Source organism: Rhinolophus ferrumequinum, chromosome X (genome assembly GCF_004115265.2).
Source record: "Rhinolophus ferrumequinum isolate MPI-CBG mRhiFer1 chromosome X, mRhiFer1_v1.p, whole genome shotgun sequence".
NCBI classification, from domain to species: Eukaryota; Metazoa; Chordata; class Mammalia; order Chiroptera; family Rhinolophidae; genus Rhinolophus; species Rhinolophus ferrumequinum.
This window is the reverse complement of record NC_046284.1, coordinates 68,639,542-68,665,905: the sequence shown is the minus strand read 5'-3', so window position 1 is coordinate 68,665,905 and position 26,364 is coordinate 68,639,542. Positions and strand designations below refer to the sequence as shown.

At 38.2% G+C, this 26,364-nt stretch overlaps 1 protein-coding gene across 1 annotated transcript in view; it reads left to right on the top strand.

Annotated features, from left to right (window-relative positions):
* DACH2 (dachshund family transcription factor 2) overlaps nt 1-26,364 on the top strand; it is a 661,323-nt gene that overhangs the window by 37,537 nt on the left and 597,422 nt on the right. The window lies entirely within an intron of this gene.

The following is a 26,364-nucleotide window of genomic DNA, read 5'->3' as shown; positions in this document are numbered from 1 at the left end:
AGCGTTCCAGTGCTGGGGAGAGAAGTCCGCATAATTTCTTCCTGGGAAAACCGGTGGAAATCGTGACTGAGTGAGATGGAGTGTGGCTGCACTCACAGGTGCTCTTCTTAAAGGGACTGTGCGCTGACTTACCCACCAATGGAATCACTTGCTCTGCCTCCAGCACTGGGGCAGCAGCTGAAAACGCAGCAGGGATAAATGGTGGGGAATTGAGTTGTCTGGCGTGAGATGGGGGCTGGAGAGGCAGCTTTCTCCTGGACGGGAGAGCTGATGGAGGTTTCTTTGCTGAGTCCTCCTTCCCAGCGCCCGAACATAGGCAGCCACTATATTTGAGTCTCCGCAATTTGTTCGCCACACCCCGGTGATTTGAGACCTGGCTCTGCCCAACTTTTAGGCACTCTCAGGCTGCTTCCAGTGGCTTTTTCATGCAGACTGCCTGCCTTGGCTCAAGCTGCAGACTTTCCTGGACTCTCAAAGGTTCGCAGAACTCAGACAAGCAGCATCTGGCTTGAGCATGTCCTGTGCCTCTGGCTGAGCAGCCCTAAGCTGGCACAAGTGGCAGCCGGCCGTGGTTCGCGGCGTGGCCTCTTAAGGTGCTTCTAAGCACAGCATGGGTGGCAGCCATCTGTGGATTTCTTTTTCGCTCCTGCTGGGTGGTCTCAGGTGGAGCATAGGCTGTGGTTTAAGTGGACCTACAGCGGATCCCCTCCATGGTGGTCCTGGGGCTGACGCCCCCAGTGGCTGGCTTCAAAATGAGCTGGAGCCATAGGATCAGCCCCTGCACAACTCTTCCACTGTAGTCAAGGCCAGTCCTCACAGCCAGTGAGCCCAAGCATCAGTCCTCACATTGATGTGCAGTGGACAGAGGGTCAGCTATAAGAGGAAGGCACACCCAACCCACACAAGGGACACACCTGGAGCACGTGGCTCAGGTGACCAGAAAGACTGCGCCACTGAACCCCACAGCACGCCTACTACATAAGGCCATTCTACTAAGACTGGGAGACATACCGTCTTTCCCCGAAAATAAAACCTAGCTGGACAATCAGCTCTAATGCGTCTTTCGGTGCAAAAATTAATATAAGACCTGGCCTTATTTTACTACAATATAAGAACAGGTCTTTAATATACTGTACTGTACTGTAATGTAATACTGGGTCTTATATTGATTTTTGCTTCAAAAGACACATTAGAACTTATTGTCTGGCTAGGTCTTATTTTCGGGGAAATATGGTAGCAGCTCTATCTAATACATAGAAACAAATACAGGGAGGCAGCCAAAATGGGGAGACAAAGAAACATGTCCCAAATAAAAGAACAGAACAAAGATCCAGAAAAAGAACTAAGCGAAATAGAGATAAGCAATCTATCAGATGCAGAGTTCCAAACACTGGTTATGAGAATGCTCAATGATCTCAGGGAGAACTGCAACAGAGATAGGAAGCATAAAAATGGAGATGGAAACCATAAAAAAGAATGAGTCAGAAATAAAGGATACAATAACGGAAATTAAGGCTATATTACAGGGAATCAACAGTAGGTTAGATGAAGCAAAGGATCCAACCAGTGATGTAGAAGATAAGGTAGTAGAAAACACCCAACCAGAACAGCAAAAAGAAAAAACAATCCAAAAAATTGAGGAGAGTTTAAGGGGCCTCCGGGGCAATATCAAGCATACTAACATTTGCATTGTAGGGGTAGCAGAGGGAGAAGAGAGAAAGCAAGGAATTGAAAACTTATTTGAAGAAATAATGACAGAAAATTTCCCTAGCTTGGTGAAGGAAATAGACATACAAGCCCAGGAAGTGCATAGAGTCCCAAACAAGATGAACCCAAAGAGGCCAACTCTGAGACACAGCATAATTAAAATGCCAAAGTTTAATACAAAGAGAGAATCTTAAAAGCAGCAAGGGAAAAGCAGTTAGTTACCTACAAGGGAGCCCCCATAAGACTATCAGCTGATTTCTCAACAGAAACTTTGCAGGCAAGAAGGGAGTAGCAGGAAATATTCCAAGTGATGAAAAGCAACGACATATAACCAAGATTACTTTACCCAGCAAGGCTGTCATTTAGAATTGAAGGACAGATAAAGAGCTTCCCAGACAAGAAAAAGTTGAAGGAGTTCATCACCACCAAACCAGTATTACAAGGACTCTTAGAGGTACTTCTTTAAGATAGGAGGGGGGTTAAGGATGGGTGAAAGGAGAAAGGATTAAGAAATCTAAATTAGTTGTTATACGGTAGTCGTTGGGGTATACAGTATAGCATAAGGAATATAGTCAATAATATTGTAATAACTAGGTATGGTGCCAGATAGGTACTAGATCTATCAGGGTGATAGATGGGAATGCGGTTGGGGGCAGGGTGAAAAAGGTGAAGGCATTAAGAAATACAAATTGGTAGTTAATACAGTATGGGGAATATAATCAACAGTGTTGCAAAGATCATGGAAGGTGCCAGATGGGCACTGGACTTATCAGAGGGATCGTGTCATAGACTGTAGATGCCTGACCAATGCGCTATATACCTGAAGTTGAAGTAGAATAATATTGAATGTCAATTATAACTATGTATATATATACATGTATATATATAGTCACAGGATGTGGAGTACAATATAGGGAAGATAGTCGATGGTATTGTAACAGCTGTATAAGATGACAGTGGGCCAGTAGCTTGGGGGGTGGGTTATCACTTTATGGGGGTTTAGATGTCTAACTATTATGTTGCTTTATACACCTGCAACTAATAAAAAATGGAAAAAAATAAAACTAAAAAAATTAAATAAATAGATAAATAAATAAATAAGGTTTAGATATTGTCCTGTCAGATCTTACCATATAAAGGAGAAACTGCAAGATACTCTAGTTGGTATTAATTCCTATTCAATAGTAATTAATAAAGTAACTTGCTATCTGACTTAGGTGGTTTTTCTGGAAAACATTTTTACAAAACTTTTAATAATTTGAGACTAGGAGGGTACCAGAATGTATCTAAGTCTGAGATTCCACTCTGAGGAAGAAGGAAACTCTAGGACATAGAATGTCAAAAGGGTGGTAATAGGTTTACAGGAAAGATATACCAAGGAGATGGATCAAAATAAATAACAGTGGGCTCCTAGGTTTGATTTATTGTCATATACTTCTGCTACGGCTTGCATGTAACTACTGACTTATTCTTCCAGTGAGTGTTAACAAGGAAACGCTATGCCAGTAGTGAAGAAGCTTATTTTATTGGTTAGATAGCCCATTTAACCCAAAAGAAACGGAGCTTATAAAATTTTATGTGGCCTGGTACATTTTAGGTATTTTTATCTGTACAATAGATAAAATGAAAGGGACCCTCAATACTAATTACAAACGAGCCAATTTCTGCTGAAAATATAAATGGTATGAGTTGTTAATTCCATTCTCTTGTCTCTGGTTCGCTGTGTAATAGCTGTAAATCAAGAACTAAGGGAAGATAGACAAGATAGTGATTGAAAGTTAGGGTGAGTTAGTAGTTGGGAAGAGTTATGTTGCTCTCTACTCCCAGCCTGCCATCTAGTTACAGGTAAGGAGCTGTCTTTTGATGGTGCTTACAATAGAGTATTTATGTGTGGCGAAACCACTGATCTCACCAGATAAGGTATTTGACATGAGTTTCTATCTTTTTAATATGATGTGCCCTGTGGTAGGTTGAATAATGACTCCCCAAAGATGTCCACATCCTAATCCCTGGAACCTGTGAATGTTACCTTACATGGCAAAAGGGATTTTGCTGATGTGATTAAGGTTAAGGACCTTAAAATGAGACTATCCTGAATTATCTGAGTGAACTTGATGTAATCACAAGGGGCCTTATAAAACCAAAGTAGGAGGGTCAGAGCCAGTAGGAGATGTGACACTGGAAGCAAGAGGTTGGAGTGATGTGAGGAAGGAGCCATGAGCCAAGGAATTCAGGGAGCCTCTAGAAACTGAAGAAAAGGCAAGGAATTATATTCTCCCCTGAAGGAACCAGGTCTGCTGATACCTAGAGTTTGGACTTATGCCCTCCAGAACTTAAGAGAATACATTTGTACTGTTTTAAACCACACTTTGTGGTAATTTATTATAGCAGCAATAGGAAACTAATACATGCCTTAAGTTCTGTTGTCTGTCCCACAACAGCTGTCACATGACTGAGTACATGGTAGACGGTAAGCGTTTTTTCCTTGGCTATCCTACCAGAAAAGCTAGGAAAAAATTAACTAGAAGTGACTCTGGGAATCTTTATATAACAAGTGGACAGTTGTTGAAAAGGATTTGGAAAATCTTCAAAATTTCTGTAAAATGCTAGAATTTGTCTTGAGCAAATTAAAGATTAATGTAGCTAAATTCTATGCAAACTGCTATAGGTCTCCATATTCATACACACATATTTAGAAAGTATAGGAAGTTAGTAGTCATTACAAATTTTGACTTTGTTATCATTTAGCTGTAGCAGAAATGTCTGGATGCAGTAGACTGTCCACATTACTATTTTTATCACTGGAACTAAAATCTAATTAAAGAAAAAGAAAGATAATTGGGGTATTTAGAAAGCTTTGGTTGCATTCACCTTCATAAACCATGACAATGACCAAATGTCATTTTTTAACTGCTTATTCAGACCCCATCATATTAATGGGTTCAAATAATGGACACGAACACATCACAGATAGGCATGTTTAAAATAACAATAGCCTGTATGGCTCTATAATAGCCTTGGAATGAGTTTCATAAAGTACTGTTTGTTAGTTCAGTTTGAAGACCCTCCAGTAGGGTGCATTAGCCATTAAGCAACTAAACCAAAAGAATATAGATAAGACTTTTCTTAGGCTGTGGTACCAAAATTCTCAGTAAAAATGTTATCTAAGTTATAGCTGTATTAAGAAAACACAAATATTAACATAAAACATTCATTTGTTCATATTCGTATTTTAATGTCCTTCTGGCATTGAAACATCATGAAAATTAAATTTGTCATTTTTCCATCACCAGATGCTCACTCTTTCTACTTTTTCCATCTTGTTAATAGTCACCTTATCCCCTATACTGTAAATTTTATAATTTTAAAAAATCCTCACTTCCTTTGTCCTTCACATCCAAAATATCAAATCCTCCTGATTCTTTCTTCTCAATATCTCTGAGACCATTCATCTCCTCTCTGAGATGCAGATCTCTACATTTCATTCTTAATACCATAAACAGCTATATTAACTCCTCTTTTTTTTTCAATCCTCTGCATATTTGACCAATTTCATTACTCATTACTCTCCACCATGGTGACTTTTCTGCAGACACTTTAATCTTTTAATCTGCTTCAATTTTCCTGACTCAAGACATGTTCATTTCTGGAAAGCTCTCCCCGATCTTTTCCATTAATACATGCCTCTTACCCTTTCAAAACTTCTTAAAACTTATGTTTTGAAACAATATCTCTTAATTAGTCTTACTCAATTTTGATTTCTCTTTGTTGTTAGTGTGGTTTCCAACACTGACTGACTCCCTGAGCTGTGCTTTGTAGGTAATGCAATGTTGGCCCATACTCACTGACACTCTTTTTTTTTTTAAATTAAAATTTATTGGGGTGACAATGGTCAACAAAACTACATAGGCTTCAAGTGTACAATTCTGCAAAACATCATCTGTATATTGCATTGTGTGTTCACCACCCAGAGTCAGTTCTCCTTCCATCACCATATATTTCACCCCCTTTACCCTCTTTTGCTACCCCCCTCGAGATTGACAGTCTTACTGCAAGGTGCTCACCTTGCCTCACCTCTATCAATGTCCCAGGTGTGTGTGGTATCTGTTCAGTGTATTGCAGTGCACTTTCAGATTTACACACAGACAAGTTTTCATAGAACAATGGTCAAAAAAGATCATTTTATATTCCTAATGTTATGAATAGTGTTGAAGTGAACAATTGTGTTTAGAAAAAAAATCCAAAAAAATTCCAACAGTAGCTACAAAAAAGAGCACTTTGTGCATTTGATTGTTGCTTTCTAGGTTGTTATCCCCTTGAAATCAGTAACAAGCCTTGTGTGTTTTGATTTTTCACAAGAAAGTGCCTAACAAATAGGAGGTGCTCAATAAATATTGAGTTTAATTCAAATATTATAATGAATATTTTATTAAAGTTTAAATGATACAAATAGCTGCTTCTGGCTTTTACTATTCAATCTGTTTGCAACCAGCTTGACTTTAACAGTGAGAAATATTGCCAAAGTCATGTGTATAGTGAAAAATTCAGTATTTTGTATAAAGTGTGTGTGTGTGTGTGTGTGTGTGTGTGTGTGTGTGTGTGTTGTGCAGCTTAGTACAGGGCCTATAACATAGTGAATTCTCAGTTCATGGTAATTAGCAAGAGTAATATTTCAAAACGATCCAGTGTTCCTTTATGGGATATGAAATAGATATTTGGTCGATTGTTGCTCTCAGTTGTTGTCTTGGTTAACTCCACATAACGTTCTAATAAATTTAAATGGTGTTCACTAATATTTTGGCACTAGGAAGAGGCAGTGAATTCCAAGAAGTAAATGATCTGTTCCTGTTTCCTACCTTCAAGGAATTCTATTGGGTAAACAGTATGTGCATACATGAAACAACAAAATAATATAACTATCAACACATGTAATATGGACTGTTTAGTTTCTGTAGAAGTTTAGAAAAGGAAGGGATCTGGCTGTTTTCAGTTCTTTAAAAAAGGTAAGTTTGCTTTTCATTTATTTTGGGATAGTGTGGAGAATCATAGCCTCTTTATACTTACACATTTAAACTATACACTGTCTGCAAGAATTTGGTCTACCTTCTTTTTATGCGGTATAGTGCCCTCTGGTGAATGTTCACTCCAGTATAAGCATTCTATTCCACTAAGTTTATTGTAAAATCATTTATTCTATGAACCATTACTGGAAAATAAATTCTATTTCCCCATTAGTTTCCAGAAAATAATGCCATATTGAATACAAGAGAGATAATATTCTGATTTGTAATTAAAAATTTTAAATGATTGTAACTTAAGCCCATGTAAATTTCTGTTACTCAATATAACAAAAATTTACCTGCCTTTTTTTCATTATCTTCCTATGTGAATCACTAGATTAAACTTCCTGCAATTATTGACAGTGTTGCCTGTCGCTACTTTTGCATTTCTTAAAGGTAAAGAGGTTTTACTAATACTGATATTTTAATAAAATAACAAAGTCAAGGATGATATTCTACAAGGGAAGGCATTTGATACAGAAGCTGAGATATCACAGGTCATAACTGGGCTGCATTATTTTTTTCCTTTTTTTAAGCCATGCATTTTCTTACCCCCCCTTTTTTAAACATGTTTGCTTAAAGAGGTAGAGTCTACTTTTTTCTGGATATAACTGGAAGCTGTCTTGTGTTTAAAGTGGTTTGTAACTATATATATAGCAAGTCAAGGCAAATAGCTGTTGTAGAGATATATTTTAAGCATTTTCAATATAGACTGTTTATGACCTCTGTCCAATTCGTGACTTTTCTCAAGGAGTAAACTAAAGTTCACACACACACACACACACACACACACACGCAAAAGAACGAAAGAAAGGTGAATATCTTAAAAGAACAGTAATTGTCCTTACCAATTATTTTTTCTAGGTACTAAGAACTCCCTTAGTTTATATACTAACAGGTATGTGCTGTTAGTCACAAGAGAACTTACTGCAGGTTCCATCTACCATTTGTGAATGACTTTATTGTTTTCTTTAGAGATCTGTATGGCATTTTTATCATAAAGATATTCATTATTTTTTTGTATTTTTAAGTAGACATAGGTCAAAGGGAATATATTGTGAATTCTCCTAATTATTCATAAGTCAGCTCTGCTGTTCACATCATTGTGATGTGATCTTCCTGCTCCTCTAGTAATCTCCTGAAACTGACAGATTGATGGAATTGTTTAGAATTCTGTGTGACATAGAAAGAAACCAGACTTCCCCAATTCAGCTAATTTGACCGCGGGAGACTAATTAGCATTGAGTTGTTTTTTGTAAAAATATCAAAGCCATGCAGGAATTGTTTAAAGTGAATATCCATCTTATGTTAGGGAATTTAGTGCATCTTGGGAAAAACCCTTCATATTCTTCATGAAGAAAGTTATGAACTCACTAAAATGTAGTCTTCCTTCAAGATATATGGAAGTAGAAAAAAATGACAAATAATCGTTTTAAGCACTTAGTTAAAGTTATTTATTTCAGTTGGTTTTCCATCCTAAAATACTATTATTGTGGTTTCTTTTTCTTTTTAACGTATTTTAAATTAGTTTCAGTTGTACAAAACAACATAGTGATTAGACATTTACACCCCTCACAAAGTGATAACCCCAACAAGTCTACTACCCGTCTGACACCGTACATAGCTGTTACAATACCATTGACAATATTCCTTATGCTGTAACTTACATCCCGTGACTACATATTTTTTAAAATTATAGTTGACATTCAATGTTATTTTATACTATTTTATATTAGCTTCAGGTGTACTATGTAGTAGTTAGGCATTTATATAATTTATGAAGTATGTTGTGGTTTCTTAAATTACTCTTCAAAAGAGCAGCTATTAAATATTTAACATGAAAAATTTTATAAAATGAAAATGAAAAATTACTGACTAATAAATAATATATATAACTTATTTAGTAGTATTTATTTTTACCAGAATAAAGTATATTTTATTTGAGTAGGCTGAAAGAGTAATTCTATGATTCTTAGTAAATTAAGTCTAAATTCACACATTTGGGCAAGTGCTTGCTAAGAAGTGTTTTTACTCTAAGAGTCAAGTGACTGAAGTTCTAGTTTGTTTCTCTCTGTCTCTCTTTTTTTAAGCGAGGAAAGTAGCAGATTTGTTAAAAGCGTAGTGTACTCTCTAGAACAGCGGTGTCCAAACTTTTTTCAACGTTTTTTACCAAGGGCCATATGCGGTAAAATACACAAACAGCCGGGCCACTCACTCGAGGTGAAGTACGTATTGCCTCACCTGGTTTATTTAAGTAAACTAAATATATTTTTGGAATTTGCTGCGGGCCAATTAACAATGGATCATGGGCCGCAGTTTGCCCGCGGGCCGCAGTTTGGACACCCCTGGTCTAGAAGGTGAGAGCAGGCAGACCTGGAGAACAGCAACTGCCTGCCTCTCTCCCATTTTTTAAATAAATTTTTCAGTTTTATTGAGGAATAATTGCCAGATATATTTGCATATATTTAAAGTGTACAGTGTGATGATTTGATATCTGTGTACATTGTGAAATGATTACCACAATCAAGTTAGTTAGCATTCATCACCTCACATAATTAATTTTTTAATTTATTCTACATATAAGTGATGCCATACAACATTTGTCTCTATGTGGTTTATTTTATTTACCATAATGCACAAAATGGGTTTATCCCCATTTTGTTGCAAATGGCAGGTGTCACGCAGGGTGTCATGTGGGGTCTCCTGTCCCGCTTCCCACATAAGAATGCAGGACATGGTGAGGGCAAAAGGAACACCCACGGAGCCATAGGTAGGGGAGTCATACCACTATAGTCTCGCTGGAGGCTGGGTTGGAGACACAGGTAGCAGGAGCCACACGATCCGCAACCTGCCGTCCACTTCTCTCTACCAACCAACCTCACTTGGTAGCTGCAATCCGCACTTGCTAGCTCAGCCACCATCTTCGTGCTAGGCCCCCATTTGCTGCTAGCGTAGCCACAGCAGTTATATTAGTGGCCAATGGCTCACTGGTTACAGCTGACGGCTAATTAGTCACAGCTGATGGCCATCCAATCACAGTTGATGGCCATTTACTACCTGAGCCAGCACCTTTCCACGTGAGGCCGAGAGCCTGGAAACTGCACTCCTGGCTCTGTCCCCACAGCAAGATTTCTTTCTTTTTTAAGGCTGAATAATATTGTGGATGTGTATTTGTCTGTGTGTGTGTGTGTGTGTGTGTGTGTGTGTGTATGTCTGTGCATATGTGTGTATAATCACATTTTCTTTATCCATTTCACCTGTCAGTGGATACTTAGGTTGACAGTTAACATGAGAGTGCAGGCATCTCTGGGATATATAATATAAAAATATTGTGTTTTTATTTCCTTCAGATACATACTGAGAAGTGGGATTGCTTGATAGTACAGTAGTTCTATTTTTAATTTTTTTTAGGAAACTTTTCTACAAAGGCTGTACCAATTTGCATTCCCACTAACAGTATACAAGGACCTGAATAGACATTTTCTAAATAAGACATACAAATAGCCAACAGATACATGAAAAAGTGCTCTACACAACCTATCATCAGGGAAATGCAAATCAAAACCACAATGAGATATCGCTTCATACCTGTCAGGATAGCTATCATCAAAAGGACAAGAAATAACAAATGTTGGTCAGTTTGTGGAGAAAAGGGAACCCTTGCTCCTCTTTATCTTGTTTTGTGACATAGCACAAGTCACCTGTCCTTTTTCAGCCCTGTTTATTTGTAAAAGGGGCATAATAACTGTGGGGACAGAGCCCCAAAAAGCAGTTTCCAGGCTCTCGGCCTCACGTGGAAAGGTGCTGGCTCAGGTAGTAAATGGCCATCAGCTGTGATTGGATGGCCATCAGCTGTGGCTAGTTGGCCGTCAGCTGTAACCAGTGAGCCATTGGCCACTAATATAACTGCTGTGGCTACGCTAGCAGAAAGTGGGGGCTAGCAAGGAGATGGTGGCTGGCAAGCGCGGATTGCAGAGAGGCAGATGCCGCCAGTGAGAGTAGAGTGGTATGACTCCCCTACCTATGGCTCCCTAAGTGTTCCTTTTTGGCCTCACCATATCCTGTGTTCTTATGTGGGGAGCGGGAGCAGAGACCCCGCAGGACACCCTGCACAACAATAACTACCTTACTTCTTTGAGTGATTGGAAAGATTGAATTGAAATATAAATGTAGGTTTGCAATGCATCACTATACATTTTTATATTTGTTTTATCCCTCCCTTCACTAAATTACAAACTACTTGAAGACAGAAACTGCATCTCATTGTCTTAAGCTAATTTTCGTTTACTAGCTACTAAGTACATGCTAGGCTCTATTGTAGCTCCTTGAAACAAAAAAGTTAATAAAATATAGTCCATATGTTGGAGGAGCATATACTTTATGGAGAGAGAGAGAGGAGGGTATTAAGTGGGGGCAGTAGATGAACATTCAACTAAATATAGTGCTATAGAGCTATGTAACAGAGGTATATGAAAAATACAGAAAGTGCTATAGCAACGGAGATGGGGAAGTTATTGATCCTGATTTGGGAGAGTCAAATGGTTTCCCACAGATGGCTTTACAACTTGTTCCTGCTGCATGGGTCGGATTGTTTTCAGGCAGAATTGGAAGAGGACATTCTAAAGAGAGAGAAGAGGCTGGAGAAAGTACAGATGTGTGGAAGTACTTTGCACGTTCTGGAGAGACAGAGTAATTTCGTGTTGTTGAGGTGTAGTGTAAATGCATGGGGAACTGGCTAGAGATTCTTGAGAAGCTGGCTAGGGTTTTTAAAACCTTGGGAAAAATATTCTAAGAAGAAAGGGTGGAGTGAAGAAAAGGAGACTGAAGGCTGGGAAATTATCTAGGAGACTGCTGCAATGCTCTGAGAAAGATTTTGAGGAGTTGGCTGTGGTAGTGGGAATGGAGAAGGGATTTGTTTGAGAGCCATTCCAGAAGTAACATTGACAGGATTTGGTGACTTAATGAAAAGCTAGGCAGAGCCTTTTTAGGTAAAGAAAATGAGCCACTTTAGATCTTGTCACTCAGCACCATGCACAATGCCTTGTACATGGTAGGGGGTCATTAAATTGTTGTCTATTGTGATTGATTCAAGTTATTCACTAGAAGACATTAATATTGTTATCATAAAGCCAAGGCTTTACTTTCTTGCTTCCCAAACTGTCATTCTGTTATCTTTAAAGAGTATTAGATTAACTGGTAAATGATTTTTAAGGTCTGCAAGGGCAAGAAAACAATTCTGTTTTTCAAATAAAAGCGTAAAGATTGGCTTCCTTGTTATTGAGGACATGGAAGAAGAGGTAGAGATATTCAGAAAGTTGCCATTTGTTGTCATGTGAACAGAACTAGGTTGATGTTTATCTTTTCAGTATACCTGATGAAAGGATTTGCGAGACAGATTTATAGTATTCTTAGTTAAAATATTACATTTACAAAAAATTTAATTACCCTAGGTAATTCTCCAAAAAGCCCTTTGAAGTTGACAGAAAATATATTACTACCCTCATATTGTAGCTGAGGACACTGACACTTAGAAAAGTAAAATAACTTCTCTAAGGATGACAGCTAGTAAATCTTAGTGTCAGGAATTTCCCTCATTTCTGATTTCAATTTCTCAGTGAGACCCAGGAATATGTAATTTTTATCAAGCCTCAGCTTATTTTTCTGCAGACAGTACTTGAGAATTTCTCATTTGTAAACCAGACTGGAGTTGGGAAATAAGAATGGAGTGGGAGAGAGGGATTATCTAAAAGAGAAGTAGGTGTCTCAAGGGTTATGGGATTATGGAAGAGGATGGAGTGTCTACAAAAGGCAGGGAAACAGGAATATTTCTGAGTCCTTAGTGCAGTTCTTGGGCTCAGAATCAAGGAGCAGTGGTTCTCGTGGTGATGATGGTTGTTGTTGCTGCTGTGTTTATTGTTATTTGATGTTATTATTAGCTTATTTAAGCAGATATGGGACAAATTCAAGTTACTGCTTGAAAGTATACGCCTTGCCTCGCCAGGACCTAGCGGTGAAGCTGTATTCATGGTTTCCCTGGTTGAAAGTCAGTAAAGTAAAAGCTCCAAGAAGGTAGGACCTTTGTCTGCTTTGTTCATTGTTCTGTCTCCAGAAGTTAGAACTGTTTCTGCCACAGACTAGTTACTCCAAAAACCTTTGTTGAATCAATTTTCCTGTGGAAAGATATGTTCTAAATTTAAACCTTTGTTTTTGTTGTTAAGCAATGATAATCTTTCTGTAATTGAAGTCTCAAGAGGTTAAGATATGTAACATAAATGTGATGGTTGTTTGGTTGCATTGCTGTTTGTAGGACTGCTACAAATGCTCCCCAGGATTGGGCCAAGCAGTTTCTAAAGGCCTGATCTGAGTAGTAGTTGGGTCTATTGGAAGTAGAACTATTACGTCATGTAGATTATACAGTTAAACAGGCCTTTGTGAGCTGGCCTAGGGACATTATATTTTGAATGAGTTGTTTCAGTTGACTTACAATTTAGGAAAGTGGTAAATTGAAGTCCGTGGTATTATTGTGACATTATTTGAAAAAAGTGTTTGCACCTTGGCATTGTTTAATTTATACTAAAATGTAAAAGCAAGAAAATAAATTCAGAAATACTTTTCAGATTAGAGTTAAAGCAATGTATGATAACTTCTCCTGGAGTTATTTGACTTGTATTGCAGGAATCTTGAAGATTGAAGTCTTCAAGTTCCAAAGAAAACATCCTTAATGCAAGAATTGTTTTTAACAAAAACAAGAACCTGGGGGAAGCATCTAGGGGACTGGAGGTACATCCAAATACCCCTCAAATTGTATTATATAAACAACTGCCTGTTCCATATACTTGAAAGGAAGCCCTGTGCAGCTGACTTGCATGAAGAAACAAGGTATTTGCATGAGGATATGACACACATTACAGCATAGTTTTTCTTTTCCTCCTTATTAGTAAGGAAGGCAATCCATTAATGATTTATGCTTTTACTTATAAAAGCAGAACTATATATGCTGGCCCTTGGATACTTTAAGAACTCATTTGAGAGTGATTTGAAAGGTACTAGAATGGTAACCCCGGGAAACAGAGAATAAGTTTTCTTTTTATAGAGTATTTTATTTTATTCAATTAAACCACTCAATTCAATAAATAGGTTTGTTGAGTCAATGAAAAAAATGGAATGTATAAATGCTAGTGTGTGTATAATGTTCCATCTGAGCAAGATTGTGGAAGTTTCAAAGATAACTAAGATGTGGCTCTTTAACTTCAAAAGTTTGTAATGGAGTTATAAGCTCTTACCTGCTGCCTACTCCAAATCAACAGCTTTTATGCTTTATGAAATGCTTTTACATATCTTCTCTCAATGAATTCATAAAACTCTATGAGTTAGGTAGAACAGACTTTCCCTCATTTTATAGGGAGGGAAAATGACTTGCCTGAGGTTCTATTGCTAATACTAAATGGCTGAAGGACTAGTGCAATCTACCCTATATATGTAGAAAGCCAAACCTTGATCAGTCCCTTGCTAAGAAGCTCGCTCTGATGAACCACGACCCCTTTACCATTCTGTTCAGTTAGCATTACATGTGAATATGCACTCCTTGGTGTATACATTTGACTTGTTCTTAAGTTATTTTCACTGGGGTATGTTCGAAAAGGAAGAACCTAGGCGTACTTGTTTTTCACATCCTCTCCTTGGTAGTGTTCTGTTGGCTCATGCTGAAGAATGCACTTCACCGAGAATCTCTGGTACAAGATGATGGTTGTGTCTGAGTCTGTTTGGTACTTCGTTTCCTTGAATTACCTGTCTAAATGAACATTGGTGGTAAAGTTCACACTGCATTTGTAAAATGTAAAATGTTTTGCACACTTGTCCTTTAAAAGATTAAAATACAAATATATGCAGTCTACTTACCAGGAAGGCATCATGATATAATAGAAAGACACCAGATAGTAGGCAAGTGTTAGAAGACCCAAGTTCAAGTCATGATTCCAGAACTTAAAAATGGCCGTCATTTAGCCTTGCTGAATCTCTTTCTTCATTTGTAAAATGTGGATAATAACAACCATCCTATTTGCCTCATTAGTTGTAAACTGTCTTGTTTGCCTCACAGTTTGCTATCAGAGAGTCCATCCTTGGACCTACCTCCACTATAGTTTTCTAACCTAGAGCACTGCCCACGTACTAAACAGACTTCAGTGGCCTGAAAGGTTAATGTTCTTTCATAACATGAGATGTTTGTTTACATATTTTTGGAGAGAAAACAGGTGTAATATTGGGTATAATCTTTATTATAATTAATTTATAAACTGATAAAAAAGTCACTTGATAACTTTATAAACCAGTGATTCTCCAGTTTTGGAGAACATCGTAGTCCACAGGGAAGCATGTTAAACATACACATATTCAGGTCTCACCCAAAGATTCAGTGGTTTGGACTGGGAGAATCATTTTGATCATGAAGAAATCCAGGGAGAAGGAAGTAACGTAAAATGATTCAGCCAAACGTGAAGATTAGTTAGTCACAGATACGTGATCCCAGTTCTGGGTCTATTATTATATGTTCCAGGCCACGCTTCTGTATTTATTGCCAGGAAGGGGAGAAGTAAGTTGGGTGGCATTCTCATATGTCCTAGAACACAGATCCATTGTATTCTGATTCCACAGACTCTAAAATCCAGTCAGTCTTTGTGTAATTCTGTGTATCATATCGCTTTGCAATTAGTGCCAGGACCTTTTTAGTGGATGCATTCCATGTACAAGGTGTCAATGTTTTTGTTAATAAATCTGATGTAGCTACAAATTTGACAAGGCAGAAGTAAAATGTTGCATTAATAATATATTTTTAGGATTTTGTTACCCATAATGATGCTCATAGAAGACAGTAAAGAATCTGGAAACCTTAGGCCAACAGCAAACTTCTGTATTTTAAAATAAAAGTATATTTTCATGGACCTGAAAACGATTGAAAAAGAATATAACTTGGTTTTGTTCAAGTAAAGACACAGGTAATGGGTATTGGGGCTGAAGCTTTGACTTAAACATGTGTAATGAATTGTGCCCATATGATATGCTTATACACCCTAAAAAAAATATCTATTCATGTTAAAAGTAGCTTTGAGGTAAATATTTGGACCTAACAATTTTTTATACTATAATACTTATTTCAGTTTTATTTTATTCTGTTCTATTTTAATTTTTGATAATTTTCATTTTCATTGCATGGTAGAAGCCCTGTAACATGGTATATTTGATTTGGGTTAATGAAAAAACACAAACAGGAAAACAAAATTTATTCAAGCAGGTTAAGCATTTCAGCCTGCCCTCCACAGTACTTTTCAAGTGTGGTAATGATATAGTTAAATTAATATAGTAATTAATATAGTTTATAATTAGAAAAGACTCCAGTTCCTAATGCAAGGTCCAAATATATCACCAAAGTTTCCTAATCACAAATAATACCTTTTTTGAAATTCAGAACACCTGAGTGGGGTTGGGGGACTAGGGTTGCTTTTCTTTGTCCATCTGTAGATTGGTATTTACAAAACTACTGGTCAGACAGTGTATTTATAGAGGACTTTGAACTCCTACCAGGAAAAGCATTATAAAAATGTAGCTTTTATTATCATCACACAGGCATTATAACTGGTAAAATTGGTTGTGTTAAGCACTAAAGATCAGGGTTCACAGATTACATTGTCAATTTTGTCGTAAACTTCCTATTTGACTGTGAACATTCAACTTCACACCTTTTGTTCCTGAGTTTACCTTCTGTAAAATGTGGATAATAATATTTAACTATGTCATCCAGGATGTTATGAAGCTTAACTTTCCTTTTTTCACGATTGTCAAATATAAAGGACCATAACAATTATTAGCGCCACTTTTTCTAACTGGCATCTTTGTGGAAAGTCTTAGCATAGCATGTATAAATAAATCAGAGAGGTAAAATCTTTTCCTTCTCACTAATATGTAGTTAAAGAATTTTGCATGTATCTTTTCCCTATATTACTTTTTCCCATTCATGGACTTAAAGGAAGGATCTTGAATTCTCTTGATTGACTTCACTCATTAAACAAGTGTCTACTGCACACCTACCGTGTGCCAGGAATTGGGCTTCGTGCCAGGAGTTCAAAAATGGTGCTTCCCTGTCTAAGCTTTTGGAAGGCTGGTAAGTATAGATCACAAGTTTCTTCAGCTGAGTCCTGCTGTTGTGCAGGGGATCCTGCCGACTACGCCAAGTGTCATGCGGGGCGTCTGGCGGGGTCTCCGGTCCCGCCCCCCACACAAGAACGCAGGACATGGTGAGGCCAAAAAGGAACACCCACGGAGCCATAGGTAGGGGAGTCACACCACTATACTCTCACTGGCGGCCGGGTTGGAGACACAGGAACCAGGAGCAACACAATTCTCAACCCTCACTGCGCCGCTTGCAGACTCAGCCACCATCTTCTTGCTAGCTCCCCCCTTTCTCCTTTTCTTCTCTGCTAGCCTCTTCTCCTAGCCTAGCCACGGCAGTTATATTCATGGCTAATGGCTCACTGGTTACAGCTGACGGCCAACTAGCCACAGCTGCTGGCCATTTGATCACAGTCGATGGCCATTTACTACCTGAGCCAGCACCCTTCTATGTGAGGCCGAGAGCCTGGAAACTGCTTTTTGGGGCTCTGTCCCCACACTCCACCCCTACAGGGTCTCGCCTCACAATCTACGCGACAAGCGTCTTCCGCGAGGGGCCCTGTGCGAGGAACCTGGAGGTGAATGCTATTTCCTGGACACAGCCAAGCTCTCTGGTCACAGCCAGGGTTTCTCAGGGCACCACCAGTACTTCTGGGCACAGCCAGACTTCCTGGACTTCTTAGGGTCCCACTAGTCTCCCCGGGCACAGCCAGGGTTTCTCAGGGCACCACCAGTACTCCTGGGCACAGCCAGACTTCCTGGACTTCTTAGGGTACCACTAGTCTACCCGGGCACACGAGGGCCTCTCAGGGCACCGCCACTCTCTCTCTCGGCACAGCCCGGCTTCCTGGACACAGCCAGGGCCTCTCAGGGCACCGCCACTCTCTCTGGGCACAGCCCGGCTTCCTGGACACAGCCAGGGCCTCTCAGGGCACCGCCACTCTCTCTGGGCACAGCCCGGCTTCCTGGACACAGCCAGGGCCTCTCAGGGCACCGCCACTCTCTCTGGGCTCAGCCAGACTTCCTGGACACAGCCAGGGCTCTCAGGGCACTGCCACTCTCTCTGGGCCTCTCAGGGTACCGTGCTGGAACAATAGCGACTCACAGTCGAGGTGCTTACATATTCTCAATGGTGGCCGGTCAAGACACAATAGTAAACATCCGCCAGTTCCACTACATGGTGGTATGTTCCCAAACAGTCAAGCTGTCCATTAAATTAGGGATGGAAGGCAATTCCCCATAGTCCATAGTCATTTGCCAGGGCTGTCCTGGGGGTGAGGGATGACCTTGACCTCACCCTCAGCTCCCAAGGAGGACTCAGCAAGCCATTCCTCCTGGGACTACAAGTCCTGCATCCGGGCTGTCTCAGCAAGCACTTCCCAGCCCACGGGGCCGCAACAACCTTCGCTTTCTCCGGCCTTTGCTGGTTGGGGAATCGTCCACGTCTTCCCACCCCTCCACGGGGATCCAGCTCTCAGGCAACTGCTCCTCCTGGTCTTCCTCAGACTCACGCACAAACTGCTCCACTGCCCTTCGGAGAGCTTTGGCCGGCACCGTACCCTGCTCGCTGCGCCATGTGTCGTGCAGGGGATCCTGCCGACTACGCCAAGTGTCATGCGGGGCGTCTGGCGGGGTCTCCGGTCCCGCCCCCCACACAAGAACGCAGGACATGGTGAGGCCAAAAAGGAACACCCACGGAGCCATAGGTAGGGGAGTCACACCACTATACTCTCACTGGCGGCCGGGTTGGAGACACAGGAACCAGGAGCAACACAATTCTCAACCCTCACTGCGCCGCTTGCAGACTCAGCCACCATCTTCTTGCTAGCTCCCCCCTTTCTCCTTTTCTTCTCTGCTAGCCTCTTCTCCTAGCCTAGCCACGGCAGTTATATTCATGGCTAATGGCTCACTGGTTACAGCTGACGGCCAACTAGCCACAGCTGCTGGCCATTTGATCACAGTCGATGGCCATTTACTACCTGAGCCAGCACCCTTCTATGTGAGGCCGAGAGCCTGGAAACTGCTTTTTGGGGCTCTGTCCCCACACCTGCTGTTACTTCCGGTACAGTGTAAGACATCAGGATGCTGACAGGGCTCCAGAAAGCACACCAGTTGAAGCTATTAATGATCATGTCTACTGTTTCATAGGAGTGAAGGTGGAGATGATGCTGTCTCTTAGATTCCATCATTCACCCATTATGTAGGTGTATGACCTTGGGTACTTCAGCTCAGCTTCTTTGCATCTCAATTTTCTCATCTGCAGTCTCTAAGATAGGGGTGTCCAAACTGCGGCCCGCGGGCCAACTGTGGCCCATGATCCATTGTTAATTGGCCCGCAGCAAATTCCAAAAATACATTTAGTTTACTTAAATAAACCAGGTGAGGCAATACGTACGTCACCTCGAGTGAGTGGCCCGGCTGTTTGTGTATTTTACCGCATATGGCCCTTGGTGAAAAAACGTTGAAAAAAGTTTGGACACCCCTGCTCTAAGACCTCGTTTAGTTCTGAATTTCTATGGCTTCTGCCTTCCAAACTGTAGGCAAAATGGCAGTTTATAAAGACAAGGGAATTTGTTTCTTTTCATTAGTCTCATTAGCCAATCAAGAGTGGGGAAAAAATGCCTGGTATGAAAGTTCTATCAACCCTGAATAAATAATATTCCACAGTAGAGGGAAACTATGAGCTTGGTGATCCACCATAAACACAAACAAATTATCAAGCCACATTTGTTGTCTTCTTGGATTACATTTCCTCATTTTAGAGGATCAACCAAAATTGGACTTTTCTTTGAGGTTAATGTAATGTGCAGTGTTAAGTGAAGGCAGAAATGAAACATTTTAGTTTTCAAACAGAAGGCTTTGTGTGATTTACTCTGTTTGTAGTAGGCAGATTTATCATGCTCAGAATATCCTTATTGTTTGTACTCCTTAAAGTCCTAAGAAAATCCATGCAGAATTTCCATTTCAGTGCAGATTATACAGGCTTCCTAAAAGTTTCAGTTTAGAATCTCTGTTTCTCTTTCCTTGCTTCACCTGAGTGGCAGGAGGCTTATCGCTGAGGAGGGTTGAGCCTCCTAGTACTTGTGTATCATGGCCCCTCAGCTCGATGCTTTAGGTGATTATTTCAAAATCCAATATATTCAAACTTTGGTCTCTGAGAGCAGTAGAATCAGCACACAAGAACAATAGAGTGATAAATATAGAATTTTCATAAATGAAAAGACAATATCCTGCCATTTTAAATCAATGTTCAGAAGGTGATCTCAGCATTCATAACCTACTATGTGCTTTAGTTTTGTGCTTGTCAAGAAAAGAAAGGAACAGACAAGAAGTTGACAGTACTTATTTCAAATATTATTGTGGCATAAAGAATAAGTTTAATATATGCCAAGAGTGAGCTCCACTAACATTGTGACGTTAATTTAATGCGAGTCTCTTTAAGCCCTGCATAATTGCTGCCACAAAAGGTAGTGCAGCTCAGTGAAAAATGCTTTGTGCAGAGCCACCCAAAATTTGTCTGGCTGATTAGAGTAATACAACTGTTACAATTTCTAGTTTTATTTTTCTTCACAGTATTGGTTCATCTGTGAAGATAAAAAAGGGCTCTTTAAAAATGTCCATTTTGTTCAAAAGCATGATTACTATCTATATTTTCCTTGAATTGCTTATTGTGTCATGTTCACAAAAGCTTTTTTGTATTGAAATGCATGAACTTTTGCATTTAGAATGTGTATAATTTTTCTCAGTGTGATTATATCCTTTTTAAGAATAATAATTTTAAAACCGCCTTCTTTTAACCTTGTGAGGGTTTCATTTTTAAAACATCTCAAAAATAAAAGGAATGAGTTAGTAGTAATTTTATTGTTGATATTCTATGGACTTTGGCTCTGCAAACTTTCATTCAAGATTACTTTGACAGAGAATTAAATTAAAAGAAAATAAAAGAAAGACAAGAAACACTGACATCAGCTCAAAAGTTTTTTCGCTGACTTTTAGTTAACAAAGTTCTAAATGACTACTAGTCTTCCACCTGCAATCAAGTGTAATAAACCTTCACAGCAGAAGTCAAATTCTAGGGGAAAAAAGTTGGAAGCTCACACTTACACCATAAAACCTTGTTTATTGCAACCATCAGTCTTCTAAGATATGCCCCACAATGGGATTTGGTAAAGCCATTACAAGGTGCCGTATGAGTTCCATTTGCCTACAGTAAATAGAATGTCAGAAGTGTCAGGGGGAAATAAATATCGGGCTGGTTAAAAGGGAGCAGAGATGGCTCAAAGCATCATTGAGAGGATTGATTTATCTGGCGTGCTGTAATGACTGCAGATGTGGATCTGTTATTCTAGATGAGCAATGAATTTGATGAGCTGATAACACAGGGCCAGAGAGGCCTGGTTTTAATTACTGATGAGGAATTTATTTGTGAAGCACTGTGATTTACTGAGGGTTTGTTCTGTTATTGACAGGTGACCTTGGGGCTTTTCTCTTCTGATGAATCTAAAAAAAGGAGCTTTTAAAAGAAATAATCAAACAAAAAGTATTTTATCTGCACTTAGAACACAATGAAGTCATTTGAGATACGTTGTTGGGGTGGAGGTTGCATTCTTGCTACATAAAAAGTTTGCTGTTCCGATTATTTGCTGTTTATAAATTACTGTTGATTTTACTCAAATATATTTTTATATATTTCCTTTTAAGTAAGCCAGACTTCTGTAACTAGATGTGGGCATTTATTAGTGTACTTCTGTCACTAGTATAAACTATTAAGACAGATTTGCATGGAACCCTGGAATGCCTAGCATAGTTGCTTCATTAAATGATAGCTAATTTGTGTAATTTGAATTGGGAGTTAAAGGGGAGTTTATGGCTCTGATATAATTCTGGTGGTGACCTGGAGTTTCTTGTTTTTGTGAGTGATACAGAATATTAAAATTAAAGAAAGGAAGGTCAAAAGAACAGTGATCATTTGTATTCATTGTATCAACTCCCCTCCTTAAAGTTAGAGAATTTGCCTCAAGTTAACTAAATGATAAATTTTGAATATTTGCAGCACAATTTGCATGCCTTTTATCTTGGCAAAGCAGGGTTGAGTATGGCAATTATATGTGTTTTTTTCTATGTATTTTTAAACAATTGAAATGTAGAACTTGTAGACTTCCATCTAAGTCATGTATTCAAAACTCTGAGCTCCAAAGCGTTGCTTACCTATTTTATTTCAACCAGCATTTTTCAAAAGTGATTCTGTAGTGACTGTGTGTCAAACAGTAATTTCTGTTGCTGTAGTTGTTTGCAAAAAAACATTGACCCTGTCCAGTTTATAGATACAGTTAATTGTTTACAGGCTACTTAAAAACTCACTAAAGCAGGAAAACAGCTGGACCTCAAAAGTTCCTAGAAGAGACCTGACTTGCATTGAATGGTATTTATGTGTATAAACTTGTTACTAGTTTCTTTGGGAGAAAGACAAGGATCAAGTCAGTTGAGAGGTAGTTAGTCAACTAATTTTCTTTGGCAGACTTTATGTCTGATTTCATTTCTTTCTTATTTTGAAGAGTTAACAGGCACTGCAATTTCTTTGTGAGGGTTGTAATGTTTTCTGAAAAAAAAATTGCGCAATCTGTAGTGTTGAAAATCTTTGCTTATATAAATAGGCTGAGGTCTATACGTCTGCATTTGTATGCATGTATAGATCAGCAACTAATTAAATGTTTTTGTTTATAGTGGATTTTATTAACTAACATTCTGAATGTTTTAGATAGAGGAATTTTATGGTTAAAGACAAATGTGACTATTTTAGAATTAATTTATAATTTCAACAGCACCTCAAATTGTGTTCTTATTAACATAATGTATACCTAAGGTATATATTCCTAAAGCTCATATATTTTTTAAATTTATCAAACCAAGGTGACTTGAATTTTTTTTTTAGTTGGAGGTCAGTAGAAATCATATAATAATTAAAGACAGGATTTACCTGTCTTTTGCCTGTTTTGTACTTTCCTGTTTTTTGTTGTTTTTTCTTTCTGTGTTTTTCTATTGTGGGTTTACCATTATAAACTACACATAAATTTCTGTATTTTCCCATTAACTAGAAAATACACTTCTGATCTTATTAATTTTAGGTAGGTTAAGTTCCACTAAACAAATGCCAAGTGTATGTTTTCAGACAATGGGTAAATGCTCTCATGGTAGTAAAATCTGTATTTTGGGAAGCTCAAGTACATCAAAGGGCCAAGTGGTTCAAACTACAGTTACCTTACCACAAACTTTGACCCAGGAGACACAAGAGTCAGTACCTACTTTAAAGTGTGGGACTTACTTCCATAGGACCAACTATGTGACTTAACTTCCATAGCACGTTTACATATTTGCCTTTACACACGCTCTTTAAACTCTTCAGTGCAATCTCCTGACAGCATTCTGTTAGTCTCCATGGCTGATCTCCAAAGAAAATAGAAGTAACTGGCATAAATTCCATTTACTGTGGTGAGACAGGAATCAAAATCAAATACTTTAAAAAACTTGAACAAATTAAGGAGTGAATGTAATTAAGAGGCTGCTGCTAGCAAAGGAATAAAGGTAGAGTAGGCAGTTGTCTATGAACTGTGTCCACAATGTGGTATTTAATAAACACATCAGGATTTATGTATACAAACTAGTTACTTAGGTACAAATAGTTCTCAGTAATACTGCTTCTGCTCATAACAGTATTGAATCACCATTTTTGGAATTACATTTTAATCATATTTCATTTTTCTAAAAATAGTCAGTGATGGTAGTCCGTATCCTTTTAAGATGAATTATTTTTCATTTATAGCCTCATAAAATTTAGATAGTGAAACACTGGAAAACTCAAGTAATATTTTTCTAAGGTATTTTCCTTGACCTTTGAAAAGATTGAAATTCTAAGATTGCATTTCTTTCTTCCTTGCCTTCTGTGATAATATAATTTTTTTTTGTCTCTTTGATCACTCTTCATCGTTTGATGGTTCCACTGTATCCCCATACCTAATGAATAACAAAATTCTGTCTTGGCTCTCTGTTCTTCTACCTTTATATGGACTGCCTTGAAGAGTTCATGATTTAAATTATCACCTCTTCAAAAATCATCATCAAATCCCAGAAACAATAGCTTCTCTTCTTTCCTGTCTTAAAATTCTAGTTTCTTTCATGTTTTACTTCATATATCCTAAACTGAAAATTCCTTAGAATTTTTATCTTTAAAACAGCCTTCATAATTGTCTCTACTAACATTAATTGTATACATAACAGTTGTATATATTCTTCGTAATTGTGAATAGCATTGTTGTGATTCCATTTAACAAGCTTATGATTCTCATTCACATTTTCCGGACTTTTAACCACCTTTTCACCCTATTTTTCTTCCTCTTTCCTCTTCTCTAATTTCCATACCTAACCAACCCTAACATACAATAGCTATGATGCTGAAATAGCTTCCTGGCTTATTTCAAGTCTCTTCCTCTTCTGGTTTATTCTTCATATTGCTTCTAGGATAATCATTTTAAAAATTGTATGTTATGCTGTTATTTTCCTTAAGAGTCTAGTGAATCTTTTAGTGGCTTTTTAATTGCCGTTAGTGTGAAATTTGAACTCCTGAGCTAAGCATTCAGTCTTTTCCATTCATTGATTACCTCCTACTTATAAAGTCTTATCTAGCTTTCAGAGTTTTTGTTCTGACAGCTTAAGTGATCACTCATGGGCATGTGGCTCACAAATTAATATCTTCAATTTGATGTTGTAGAAGAAGGATGAAACTGGTGAATCATGGCATTTGGCTTTGCCTCTCACCAAGTAATTCTGGGTAAGTCAGAGATCCTCTGCAGTGCATGCAGAAGGCACTTAATAAATGTTGATAGAATTAAAATACTTTCTTAAAGTGTTATTTCTATATATGATCATTTAAGAGTAGTTATTATTATTTCCATGAATGAACATCTATATCACAAATATAGTGAAATCCAGAGAGTTTTCTATATTAGTTCTAGACCCCCCTTTGTTTCTATTCAATTTATTATAAAATTATCTTCGTTAAGCAAGTACACACTGTACTACTTTTCTCATCCTTATACACAAAAGTGGTTTCTTTTTTCTTTTGACCAAATAGAGATAAATATTCCTCATTTTCCTCTCAGCAGGTTTGGGCATTTGGTGACTTCTCGGCATTCCTATTTTCACTTTTCTGAAATAAAATTTTTGATTATTTCCCTACCTGCATGATCTCTTTTTATAGAGACCTTTTTCAAAAAACTTGAAGTATGTATGGCATGTATTTGGAATCAGATCTTCATTTATTCTCATTTTATTTTGGAGGTACCGTTCCTCTTATAGTGTTATAGTAAAATTTATCGAATTCAAAAATATACGTGGGGTTTTACTTCCTTCCTATATAAGATTCAAAATAACAAAAATATAGCATCTTTCTTAGTTTTCTTAGTGAAGGACCCTGTGGTTGAACTGAATGTTCTTGTATCTACTTAGGGGTTTACAGGAGAGGGAAATACACAGCCATTTAAGCACTTGCTATAATGTAAAAGATAAAGGGAGGGAAACCTAAACCTCATGTGTTGAATGTAATATTTATTTATACCATTAACATTCTAAAAAACAAGGCTGACATTAAATTATGGGAAAAGCCATTTGTGATGTCAGGATATGGTACAGGGTGTAGAGGGTGAGGTAGTTGCCTTTCTCTTTCCCCTCTCTCTGTCTCATTCTTGGTAGTCCTTCCCAGTATTCCCATAATTACACTAACTTAAAAAATTTTTTGTTATTGGAAATATTTCTTTTCCCACATTTTTTTCTCTCCACACTCTTTTAGAAACAAGTGACTGTTTGGAAGGACATAGTTGGCAAAAGGGATGCACATTTCTAGAATACCTGGATCTAAGGAAAAAGTAAAGTTAAATCACAGGAATTCTACCATTTAAGAATTCTTGATAACATTTACCCAGAATGGACTGATGTTTCTTTGGTATCCTCTTTGGGAAGAGTTTGCTAGGCAAAACAATAATGGTTAAGATTAAATATGTATTGTTTTTTAAAAATATGCAAGACAACTTCCAAGTGTTTAGTCGTATTTAGTCATATATAAACAATGGATGTACTATCCTATGTTGCAGAATATACATAGACTTTATAGAATTGAGGTTCTTTTTGAATAGGTAATAGATGCATGTGTTAAGAAAAATTACAAAAGGGTATGTATGTCATTAAAAGAAAGTCTTGTTTCCATCGATTCCTTTCTGTCAGTCACCCAGTTCCCTTTGATTAGGTTTACATTTGTGTGAGGTTGTGCCACTTTAGTTCTGAGCACCTACCACTTGCTAATAAATGAGTAGCTTGAAAAGAGGTTGGTGAGGATGTAGGCACAAGTGCCAGGTTCTTGTGTCCTTGATAGCTGATGAAGGAC